A 12,278-nucleotide genomic window follows, 5' to 3' on the forward strand; every position below is an offset into this window, starting at 1 on the left:
TCTAAGTATTAAGCACAAAGAGTGGTGAGAAAGACGTTGATCAGCTGGCCTCATCTGAATGTGGTGGTTGCTGTACCCCATGTTCTGTAGGTTCTCAGTTAACACTTAGTGATTCTTAATAAAACCATTAAGTTTTATCATAGCCAACGTACCACACTCTGTGATTCTTCAGTAGTCAACCTGAGTAGGGCAAAGCCCCGCTGAAAATTGCACACACCCGGACCTCAGCTGCAGCCTCTGTGGGACCCCTGTATAGGAGAAAGAAAGAGAACATGGTTATCTAGTGGTTATCTTGTCCAAGATTCACTGAGTATGGCTGACTTTCTGGCTACTTGACTATCTCAGTGAGTGAGCACAGACTCCATATTACATCTGCCTACCACAGTTCATCCAAGTCATAGTCTCAGTGACAAGCTCTCCAGCTCCATTTGTTGAAGGCATGGTGCTTTTTAAAATAAAGGCACATTCTCTGGTAAAATGAAAGAACCATGTCAGGCCTGGGGTCTCTGGCTTCCTTGTGAGGCTACCAACAAAGAGAAAAAGAGTCAGAGGCTCCATGCCCCAGTGACAGACACAGGTCAGGAGGTGATTGGTCAGGACATACACTCTACCTGGTACAGAAGGCAGAGGTTTAACCTAGGACCCAAGGATCAGCTTGTGTATCTAAGGCAATGCCTTATCTTTAGGAGAAGAATAACAGGATAGAAAAAAACAAAGACAAAGCAACCTGGGAGGGGAAGGAAGTTCCCACTCTTCCTTGTGCTCTATGCTCATAGGGAACTCTAGGCTACTCAAGGAAAGGACAATTCCTGTGGAACATTAATTAACTTTTTCCCAACAATTAGCCAGGCTCAATGCAATTTTAGATACTCTGTGGGAGGAAAAAGAAATGTTAAATTTTTCTGTAGCTCTAACTGTGTGCATAATCCTTACATCTACCATGTCCCATACTCTGTTTCTGTGTATGTGTATGCACGTATATGTGCATGTTTTTAAATGCATGGGTGCTCATGCATTTGTATGTATATGTGTATGAATGCAATGCTGTGACTTCTGGAGTTCCAGTGTCCTTCTGGAACTTGTCCACCTTAGTTTTTGAGACAAAAATTTTCACTAAAGCAGGAATTTGCCAAGTAGGCTTTGCTGGCTGGTCAGAGGAGCCCCATATCATCTTGTCTCTACCTACTGAGCGCCATGATTACTAGCATGCACATCTTTTATATGGCTTCTAGGGAATCAAACTCCAATCTTCATGTTTTCAAGGCAAGTAACTAATCCATTTTCCCAATCAACTCCTTGCCTCTTTATAAACCTTAGAATTCTACTCCAAACTCATGCTTTTTCCCTGTGGGCTGTTTCTGAGGACATCACCTTCATAAATTTCTAATCACTCCTTTTTTCATATACAGTTGTTCATTTATTTATTCCTTTCTTCTTCCAGAAATATCATTTAAATGTTCTTTTTATGCTTAGATAACTCAATGGGCTAAAGGCATTTGCTGCCAAGTCTGAAGACCTGACTTGAGTTTAATCTCCAGGACTCACTCATATGTTGGGAAAAAGGAATGAACTCCCACTAACTATCCTCTGTCCTCATTCACATCAGCGCTATTTCATGTGTATGTCAAGTGCCCCACCCCCAACATAGATACACAATAAAATAAATTTCAGGTAACTGTGAAGAAATGAAGACATTTTAGATGTTGAAACTCTGACTAAATTCCAAGTCAAGTCTGATGCTCTTTGACTGAGCACTAGAGCATCCCAGTGCAAAATGTGTGTGTCAGAGTGTGAGAGAATATGCCATGTATGTAAGAGAGTTTGGTGCTTCTGTGATGGTGGTAGTGAGATGGTAATGGTAATGATGAATGAAAGAAACACATATGAATAGGGATCAATATTAGTCTTTATTAAATATGGGCTGAAAATCACAAATATTTTCCTAAGATGGAGAATGGGACAATTTAAAAGCACAAGGTAACACTCACATTTGAGGTAACACTCACATTTGTGACACGACTTTGTGACATGAGCTCACACTCGTGTGAACTTTAGAAATAAATGTGCAGAATTGCTTTGGTTTTCCTGTGTGTGTATATGTGTGTGTGTGTGTGTGTGTGTGTGTGAGAGAGAGAGAGAGAGAGAGAGAGAGAGAGAGAGAGAGAGAGGGAGAGAGAGAATAGTATTTAGTTCAAACTGCCTTTAAAATAGATGTGGTTGTGCTAACCTGAATAGATCCCATCCCTTCTAAAGAGACCACAACTGCGAGCCTAGCCAGCCAGGGAAACCTGGTTTCCTGCAGACCGTGGTGGTGGTGTATGTCGGTAAAGTATTTACCCTTCCTCATAACCATCAACAATGCCTCATAACCTTCAACCTCCTCACCACAGTATTTCTTTTTCTGACTGGCATGGCATACTTCTACCCAACCAGAAGGCCCAGTCAGTGGTCAGAGATCAGAAACAGAGACTATGTGCACGTCTGTCCAGGTGCCAGGTCCTGTGTCCACACAGCAATGTAAAGGTACCATCATGTCAATACTGCAGTGCATCAAGCCAATACTGCAGATTATGGAACTGAGGCCCTGAGGCCCAGGGGTCCTGGCTGCTATCATTTAACTCATCAGTTTAAACAATAGATTTAAATTCTGATGGTCCTACTACCATGCCTCATAACCCACTACACTTCTCAACAGAGAAATTTTTGAAAGAATTGAGCAAAGTATTATTTAGTTGTTTGGGTCATCTATATCCATGCTGATGCAATGGACATAGAAGAGAAAAAATGCCCAAGACCTTATTCCTCACCACAAATAGATTATCTGAGGCCATTGCATCGGCTTAGTAGGCTGAGTGATTGTTATAATACGCACAGTTTCATCTTGCCTTTGTCACAGTCAATATCTACCAGTGCCTGTAACACCACATATGGAACCCTAGAGCATACTTTATTTTTGCACCTTGCTGCTCTGAAGTTCATTAAAGAGGCTCATGTTACATACAGTAAACTGGATTCAGATGCCCACAGAGGCATACATAGGTGCCTGGACTAAAGATGTCCTCCTTTGTCAGTGATGCAAACCTCTCCAGTCAGGTCAGGCAGTGGGTGCTGTGTATCCCCCTTAAAGCTGATAAATTAGAAAAATCACATAAAAAATTAGAAAATTACACTTTTGCTGACTTTCCACCCTTTGACGTAAGCTAGTGTCTTGCTTACTAATTTGTTTTTCTGTAGTCTTCTATGACCCAAGGTTCTTAGTCTTAAAAGAAGGCCCGAGGCGAGGCCTGGCAGGCAGGCATGGTACACCCATCTCAGGGTGGAGTACAAGGTCCTTCCTCTGCATCTGAGCCTGGAAGCTTGTTCTTTTCAAACTTGTTTGTTTTCATGTTTTTTTTTTCTTGCTATTACACTATCTTCCTCCACATTTCAAATATGGTGACTGGGTAGAGGCTCATGCAAATTTTTAAATGCCATATTTACTGATTTTGACTTCTTTGAGGCTAGTTTTATAGTAGTGGGCCAATTTCACACACATCTATGGAAAATTTGGACTTTGAGAAGTAAATATAAAATATCTGCCAATACATGAACACAGAGCAGCTGCCAATGGCAATATCATAATGGCTTGCCAAGTGGCTCCACCTGCAGACTCCAGCTGCCACCTTTCTGCATGGCAGCCCCATTGGTGCCCCCCAGAGAATGAAAGCGGGCAAGTGGGGTGACCCCACATCCTTTCCAGATGAGTGGGGTATAGGCACAACATTTTGCAGCATTTGATTTTGGGTAGCTGTATGGCTCTCTGAGGATATGTAAAAGGGAAATTCTTCAGGTGGAGATGCAATTATTAGTTTATGGAATCAGAAAACCTCAGACCCCAGGGCTCCTTACTTGTACCAGGCCCCAAATGAACTCTATCCCACCCTTCTCTAAGGCAGATAACAGAGGTGCTGAAAGGTCCTTTGTTTCCCAGAGAATACATTCCCCAGTTTGATTTAGCATCCTACAGGAGTCAGAGTTCATGTTACCCACCTTACAAGTGGTCCAGACAGTTTACCATCATCACAAAGCTAGGTACACAAGTATAAAAGATAGTCTCTAACATTCGTGTATAGGGATAAATCAGGTATTTCTGATCAATCTGAAGCCTTAGACAGCTCTTAGATGAACCACAGCTCTACCTGAGTGCCTGAGATCACACTGAATGGTGGAGGGAACACACCTTTGTTGGGGATCACATGGACAGAGTAGACTTGGAAAGTTCTTCTTTCAGTGATTTCTCTTTATTTATTGGAGTGTACAGCCTTTCTCTCCAGCCCTAAACATGGGGGCTGTGTTTGTAGATAGCAGCGAAAACCAATTGTGTTGATCTGTTTGTGTGATGTAAGTTAAGGATGTAACTTCAAGGAAGTACAAGGAGATATGAGGTAAAGAGACTGATGAAGCGACCCATTCAAGGCAAATCCCTCACGAGTGTGCACACCAACACCAAGCAGAAGACCTGTCAACTAAAACAGCAGAGCTCATATCTGTCCACATGCTCCACCTGCACAACTGACTTCCTTCTCACACAAGAGAGGGCAGTATATCTGCTAAGGTATTGATGGGAGGAAACCCTCCTTTGATCTCAGAGAGGTCTACATGGCTGAATGAATGTGTATGTACTTCTATGGGCAAGTTCTGGATGCATGTTAACAGCAGAACCAGGTGGGTGGCTGCTGCCCAGCACTGCTCCTGATACTATGTACTTTGTGATCCCTTAGAGGCAGGGGATGGGTGGTGGTGGGGAGAAGGGGCTGGACCCCAGATATCTGAAACCATTCTCATTGCCACTACAAGAAGCTGTCTAGATTTTTCTGGATCACCTCCCCAAATATGTAAAGCTCTGATTCTAAGACTGATTGATGCCCAGCACCCCAGTAAGCCCAGGTCCTTTGTGTGAATGAAATGTGCAGGGGAGTTGGAAGCCTTATTCTTGTTGAGCTGGGCCAGATTGCCCTGCTGCCTTACTCTCTGCCTCCCCCTACTGGTGTGGAGTGGGAAGTAGGGAGCTGAGGATGAGCCAGAGGCAGTGCTGTCCAGGCAAGTGAAGGCTGCTGCTGACCTCCTGCAGCAAGTTCCTACAGAGTGACAAGGAGTGGTGATGGCGGAGAGGGGGCTGGAGCTGAAGGCCCTGTCTTATAAAGCATTGTGTGTAATTAGGTCCCCCAAGAACATGCTTGCATTAATAATACAAGTATAAAGTGCTCCTGCATTCCAGTATCAATCTGTTTCCAGTGAAAACTCTGTTTCCAGCCTGATACAGCAGCTCACACCTGTAATCCAAGCACTTGAGGGACCAATGTAGATGTAAGAGAGAGAGGAGGAGGCCAGGATACATTATTGTCACCAAATCTTGTTCTCTATGAGAACATTTGCATAGCCTGCTCTCAGGAAAAGGCTGCCTGGGGTAAGACAAAAAACAAAAACAAAAACAAAAACAAAAAACAGAAGCCAGATTCACAGCTGAGAAGTCACCCAGACACTGCATGTGCAGAGGATACAAGCTCTGCTCAGTGGCGCAGCTCCAGAACCAGATCTGAGATCAGATGCAGTGGGCGCTTGCTACAGCGACTGCATCTTCTCATGATCCAAAGGGGTCAGAGGGAGAATAAGGGCAGAGGGCCGAAACAACACTCACGTGTGTTTTTAGGGGATGCCCACCAAGAGTTCTCAGGAAAGACAGGGAGATAAAGACTCCAGAGCAGTGCCCCTGGAGCCCAGCTGTCAGAGAAATGAGCTTTCGCTCCTGACGCCATGCCCACGGATTCTACACGATGACGAGTGCTGTCATTCTAAGATGCAGAAATGGGAGGGCCAAGGGAGCTGGATATGAGCATTGCTACCTTCACATGACTCAGGCTTCCTAGACAAAGATCAGATCGAAGGGAATGCAGGGACAAAGCACACCTATGTTGAGAAGGTGTATTTCTTCAGATATGGCAAAGCCAGCCTCTGCCCTGAGACTAACCTCCCACCTTGGGAGTCCATGGGTACCCTTGCCCTTAGACTGGGGGCAGGAAAGAAGGCCAGCCCACAGGTGTCTGACTGGTCAAAATGCCTCCTCCTGGCTCACATTATGTCAGACAATTTCCTTTCATGCATAAACCCATAAGGGAGCATGTAGGACAAGGTTATTAGAAGAAACTTTAGCTTCTAAAGGTGTGGGTCCAAGAATCCCAGCATGCTGAGGTCACTTCTGCACAGAACTGTCAGCCTCAGGAGCTGACCCCTCTGCTGGGAATCAGACCTTATGAGAACAGTGAGACAAACAGGGGTGGCAAAAATGGAGAAGGGAGGGAACCCAGCTATATTCTTTTGGGTATCTGCATTTCCAGTGTGAAATATAAAATTGGTGTCACATCTCAGACCAGGAGGAACGAGGAAACTCGGAACTCTCATAGAGACAGGAAAGGCTTGTAAGGGGGCCATGAGTGCTGAAAACAACCAGCTGCTATTTTGGTCATGTGACTCTGCTTCTGAAGCACTTTATTGTCCAAGCATGTCCAGGGATAACATAAGTCCCCATCATGTTCTCAGACACACTCAGGCACCAAAATCCAGTACCAGCATGGTTGTCCTTGTTGAATATTTTAGACAGGTTTCAATTTAGAAAGAATGGGGGAAGCCAGTTGGCAAGAAGCTAGAGCCTATGAATTTTGACTTGAGCAAAATAAACCTTCATCCCAGAGTCTAACTTGATACCCATCCTTCTTCGGTTCAGCTGAGGGCAAGAAGCCTCGAAAACCTCATCTCAAGATAGGAAACCAGGGATAGAGGAGAGGGGAGAAAAGGAGACAGCCTTCCAAACAGGATTATCTCTGTGTTATAAATGAGAACAAAACTGGTTTAAATATGCTTCACATTTTATCATGATATCTGTTCTTATCAGTAAGGGCAGCAACATCCAAATCACAGGGAAATATGAGCAGAGGTGTGATGACATTGTTTGGCATCATTTACCATGCAAATAAAACAGTCATTGAGTCTTTGTTGAGAACCTTAGCATGTGTATAGCATTCTGTTGGGCATTATAGGACATTATCTCATCATACCATATCATACCATATTATATCATCATATCCCGATGCTGAAGAAGCTAACCTTATAGACAGAGAAGCAAACTATGAAGCAACTAAATAAAGCTTAGTAGGTATGGTGGGAACAATACCCTTCCTTGGCTTGGCTTTCCAATTCTGGGTCATATGAAGCCATACCATTTCTTCATTCATGACAGCATCTGAGGTCTCTGAAGTTGCCACAAAAGAACTCAGGAAGAAGGAGACATAGATAGGGCTGGGCAGGAGCAGTGCTCTCGGGGCTAACTTCTGTGTTGGGTAGGAGAAAAGCATGCTTTACACAGCAGGCTTTGGTTCATCCTGCAGGTACAATGGCAGTGTACCCTGAAGCCCAGGGCACTCTGGGAAATATGTTTTGTAGGGGAGAGGGGTGTGTTGAGATAGGGTTTCTCTGTATAGACCTGGCTATCCTGGAACTTGCTCTGTAGACCAGACTAGTCTTGAACTCAGAGCTCCACCTGCCTTTCCCTCCTGAGTGCTTGGATGTTGGCACTCAGCCATGTACCAGCACTGCCCCACTCCCACCCCGGGGGAGTGCATTTTGTCACTTGGTAAGTTGTATGCTATGAGACCACCAAGCCAGATGGTATCTTCCATCATTAGCTCTTGGTGTTTCCTATTTAGCAGTAGCATATCATGGGGGAGAGAAACTCACCACCCATAAGGAAGAGAGAGGAGCAGTAAGAAAAGATTCTGTCCCCATAGCCATTTTATTCTCAAAGAGTGGAAACTCAAATACTCTGAGCCAAAAGATACAAGAACTGATCAAAAGTATGTAAAAGCCCAACAAGAGACATAAAATGCAGAGAAGTTTGCTCCAGCTTTGGAGACCTACAGTCAGGGCCGCTAGGCACTGAGGGTGATCAGGGTCTGGAGGCACCACTCTCTGTTTAGCCAGGGTACCTGATATCCTGAGTGGAACCACTCACAACAAATTGGAGGTTAATGCAACCTGCATTCATTGATCCAGCTCTGAGGGTTTTGTATTCATTTTAAAATGGATACAGAAAATGTGATATATTTACACAAGGGAATACTACTCAGCAATTAAAAACAATGAATTCATGAAATTCTTAGGCAAATGGTTGGAACTGGAAAATATCATCCTAAGTGAGGTAATCCAATCACAAAAGAACACACATGGAATGCAGTCACTGATAAGTGGATATTAGCCCAGAAGTTCTGAATACCCAAAACACAATTAACATAGCAAATGATTCCTAAGAAGAAGGAAGGAGAGGGCCCTGGTCCTGGAAAGGCTTGATGCAGCAAGGTAGGGGATTACCAGGACAGAAAAGTGGGAGGGGGTTGATCAGGGAATGGGCAGAGGGAAGAGGGCTTATGGGACTTATGGGGAGGGGGGGGGGACCGGAAAAGGGGAAATCATTTGGAATGTAAACAAAGAATGTAGAAAATAAAAAAAAAAGGAGGAATGAAGTTTATGTTAACAGCTGTTTTCATTTTGAGTTCACCCCTTTTGTTCAAGAAATGTTAAAGCAAAAAAGAAAGTCTATGATTGATATTGGAATGGTTGTCGGCAATGGCTTGTATATTATTTTCCTTTTTCTAGAAGCACTGTTTGGCTAATGCCATGTGCTCCATCAGGAAAGGGTGATACAAACTGGGAGGCTTGGGTGATAGAATCACTGATTATATCTGGGTGTCAGATATAAGGAGACACCTGTATTGCTGTTGCCAAGGGTGCTGTGGATGCACTGGGAATTCCCTCTTGGTAGAGCACAGCTGGTGGCTGCTTTGGGCTGAGGAAACTCCGCACTCAGCAGCCAGCAACATTCTAGAAGTTTCATCTCTTCAGTGGCGGGTTGGGAATGCCAGAGTATCCTCGTACCAGACCCAGTGAACATCAAAAGCCAAGTGGCATTTTAGGGGACTATATTGAGCAGAAATACACCACTCAATATACTCAGAGGTGGTGCTAACAGTAGGGAGCCTAGGCGCCCCATCACATGCACTACTCATGAATCTTAAGTCTTTAGGATCAGCTGCAGCCACTTGTGGTATCCAGGCTTTAATGAGTGTGCGTGGGCATGTGCGTGTGTGTGTGTGTGTGTGTGTGTGTGTGTGTGTTTGTGTTGGGAGGTGACCAGGAATGATGCTACTGTCATGCCATCTTAGCTTTTGCTAAACAAACTATACCCTTATCCCAAGCTTCTCTGCTTCTTTGCTTCCCAGAAGTGCATACTCAAGTCAGCTGTTGCTGTCAATATCTTGGACATGTAGTGTCCTGCTTTCCTGCCTGCTGCAGTTATGGGCATGATTTAGCCATATCTCAATGTCCCTAGCAATGATGGGATAACACAGATGCCCAAGACGACAAGCATCAGCAGGGTGTAAGGTAAGACACTTCCAGGTACCCTGTGGGAAGCTAAACTGAACTCGGAACACTGCCCCTGTACCCTAGTTCACCTAGGGTAACCTCGTACATGCCTTCTGACAACCACCAAAGCATCGGAGCTAGTTTTCTCCAGACAGGTTTTCAAATCCCTAACCTTCAGCACTGGCCTTCCCTCCACCATGCCAGCAGCTGTGTACCACTCAGAATGCTCCAGTGCCTCAGCTCCAGAAGGTTCCAGGGATTGCTCAAGGAAGAACAAATGTGTTGTCTTGCATCTCAGGAACTATCGCCCCCTTCCTCCTTCCTGCTACCATATGAGTGGCTTCCCAAGAAGGAAGGGAGGGAGGGAGGGAGGGAGGGAGTGTGGTTGTCTTTAGGAGCTTTCTAAGCAGGGATAAAGGATCCCTGAGTGTGGGGAAAGCCTAACAGCTCAGAGGTTCTCCCTCATCCCCTGAGTGGTCCTGAGTTTGTGCAGCTTTCATTCTTTCTCCTATCCACCTCAGTTCTAACGTCCACAACACCCTACAGGAGGATGTGGTGGGGGGGGGGAGTGAACTGGAGTTGTTTGGGCTAACTCCACAGGGTAGCACAGAGCAGTAATGGCCCATCAGCTGTCCTTAACATGCTCCCAAGTGTATGTCATAACTCTATGCCTATGGACAGAGTACAGGTGAAGTCACAATTTGGGTCACAACAAAAGCAGAGACACTCTATCTCCCAGACAGTGATACAATACACCTTTTCAGTAACCTTCTGCTGAGTCAACGCAGTTAAAGGAACCATGAGAGACTTTGAATCTCACAGCTGAAGATCCCCCTTCTCTGGAAGAAAGACTGGAGTATAAGGACAATGAAAACCTAGGCAATCAACAACTCCATGTGGAATCAATACATAAAGCCTAAATGGCTATACGCGCATTTACTAGAACAACCTTTGAGAACAGGGCATACTTCTGTTTAAGGACTGCTTTTGCCAGCTGCCATGGAAGGAAAGGCAGTGATGATATGGCACTTTATAAATTTTCACATAAGTAAGTACTTGAAATGAATCAGATTCTGTATTTTTAAAAATAAATAACTTATATCTGTCATGCCTTAATTCTGGGAGAGCACAAGAAGGGGACCATGTTTGAGGAAACAACCATTAGAGGAAGCTTTCCCACATCAGCTTCCCAAATCTAAACAGACTTTCACAGGACATGGGAAGCTTTCTTAGCACCTGCACCAAACTTAACCAGTTAGGGGCAGCCACCCCACTCCATCATCCATGATCCTATGTTTACTAGGCCATGACCCATTCAGGGGTAATGTGTTTTTTTTGTTTTTTGTTTTTTTTTTTTTTTTTGATTTTTGGTTTTTCACACAGAGGCACCAAGATCTTAGTGGTACAGAACAGCCACTGACTGTGGGAAGTCCTGGCACTGCTTGGTGCAGACCTTCCCACGGTTTCCCTAAAGCATGCCTCTGCTCAGTGATTCACAAATGGTTCCTGTGGGTGGGTCCCTGCAGGAGCCAGCCTCAAACTCAGCTGGAGCTCAGTTGAAGCTATTGGGAAAAGAGGCCCCATTGGTGATTGGTGAGTGACTGGGACATGGGTCATGGCGCACTCAGCAATGTGGTGCACTGGGACTGTTTGGTGAGGGAGGTCTGTCTGCTGTTTGACATTCTAGCACACAGCCGCAGGACAGCTTCTATCTCCTCTGTACTCCCAGTTGCCTACCCTTACTCAGTAACCAACACACTACTGGGCTTCCTTCAGATAAAGTTACAGTCATCAGTGACACTGGAAGTTCAAAATCTCAATTTGCTAATAATTTAGTTTTCCTCAGCTGTATTTAGAACTGACCAGCATATCCCTTAAAAATGACAACCCAAGGCCTATAGAATTTTTCCTTTTTAGGCAATTTTGTTTTCTTTTGAATATCCACTCCCCAACCTTTCCCAATGTCATTACAATCTTTGATTGTCAGATTCCTAAGTTATGTTTTGGCTCTAGATTTTTTTTTTTACTAGCTAACTGATATACTCTATCCTTTAAATTCACTTTAAAGAAGGACGGATGTTAATGTTATTTGGTATAGCAATGACTTTGGGGTGATTCCCAAACTGTTTAACCTGGCCTGGAATCAGTTTACCATTAGGAAGTGAGACACCGAGACAGGTAGTATGCTGTGAGACCAGGGAAGACAAAAAACAAGATTTGTACAAATTAGAAATTCAAAATACTTTTATGGAAATGTTTCTCTTCTGTATAACAACTACTTAGGAGTACATGTATACAAGACATATGACAGTGTGGACCAATCATGTTGTTTCTTGAACAGCTACTGGACTGCAGAAGTCCAACTAAGGATATACATTACAAGACCTTTCTCCTTATTTCTCATGAATGAGGAGCCTGCTTTTCTCTTGTGTGTGTGTGTATGTGTGTGTGTGTGTAGCCACATTATCCTAGTATGAACAATATACCATAAGAAAAGTATTATTTTTATGGTAAGTTTTAAAGAATTTTGCTCAATATTGGGCAGCACGAAAGGAGTAGCTCTCTTCCAGGTCACTGGCTTCAAATTTGCCTTGACCTACATACAAAGCAGGCACAGGTATCAGGGACCATCAGGACCAGGATTGATTATAATATATGTTCTCTGATCTAGCAGAGTTGATTGTGCCCTTCTTCTTGTCTGTTCTTGGATACATAGCCCACCCACAGGGACTTAAGCATGTAAATCTTCTCTTTCTTCAGAGAGGAACTCTTGGGTCTGTATCACATTCATCAGATGCTATTTGTAAGTCATGCCTGGCTCTGGC

General features: G+C 44.2%; 1 protein-coding gene across 1 annotated transcript in view; it reads right to left on the reverse strand.

The window, feature by feature from the left end:
• Myt1l (myelin transcription factor 1 like) overlaps positions 1 to 12,278 on the reverse strand; it is a 394,986-nt gene that overhangs the window by 361,081 nt on the left and 21,627 nt on the right. Inside the window, exon 2 of the mRNA XM_052186010.1 lies at positions 153 to 248. The gene's annotated coding sequence lies outside the window, so the exon portion shown is untranslated. The remainder of the gene's footprint in view (positions 1 to 152; positions 249 to 12,278) is intronic.

Source organism: Apodemus sylvaticus, chromosome 6 (genome assembly GCF_947179515.1).
Source record: "Apodemus sylvaticus chromosome 6, mApoSyl1.1, whole genome shotgun sequence".
NCBI classification, from domain to species: Eukaryota; Metazoa; Chordata; class Mammalia; order Rodentia; family Muridae; genus Apodemus; species Apodemus sylvaticus.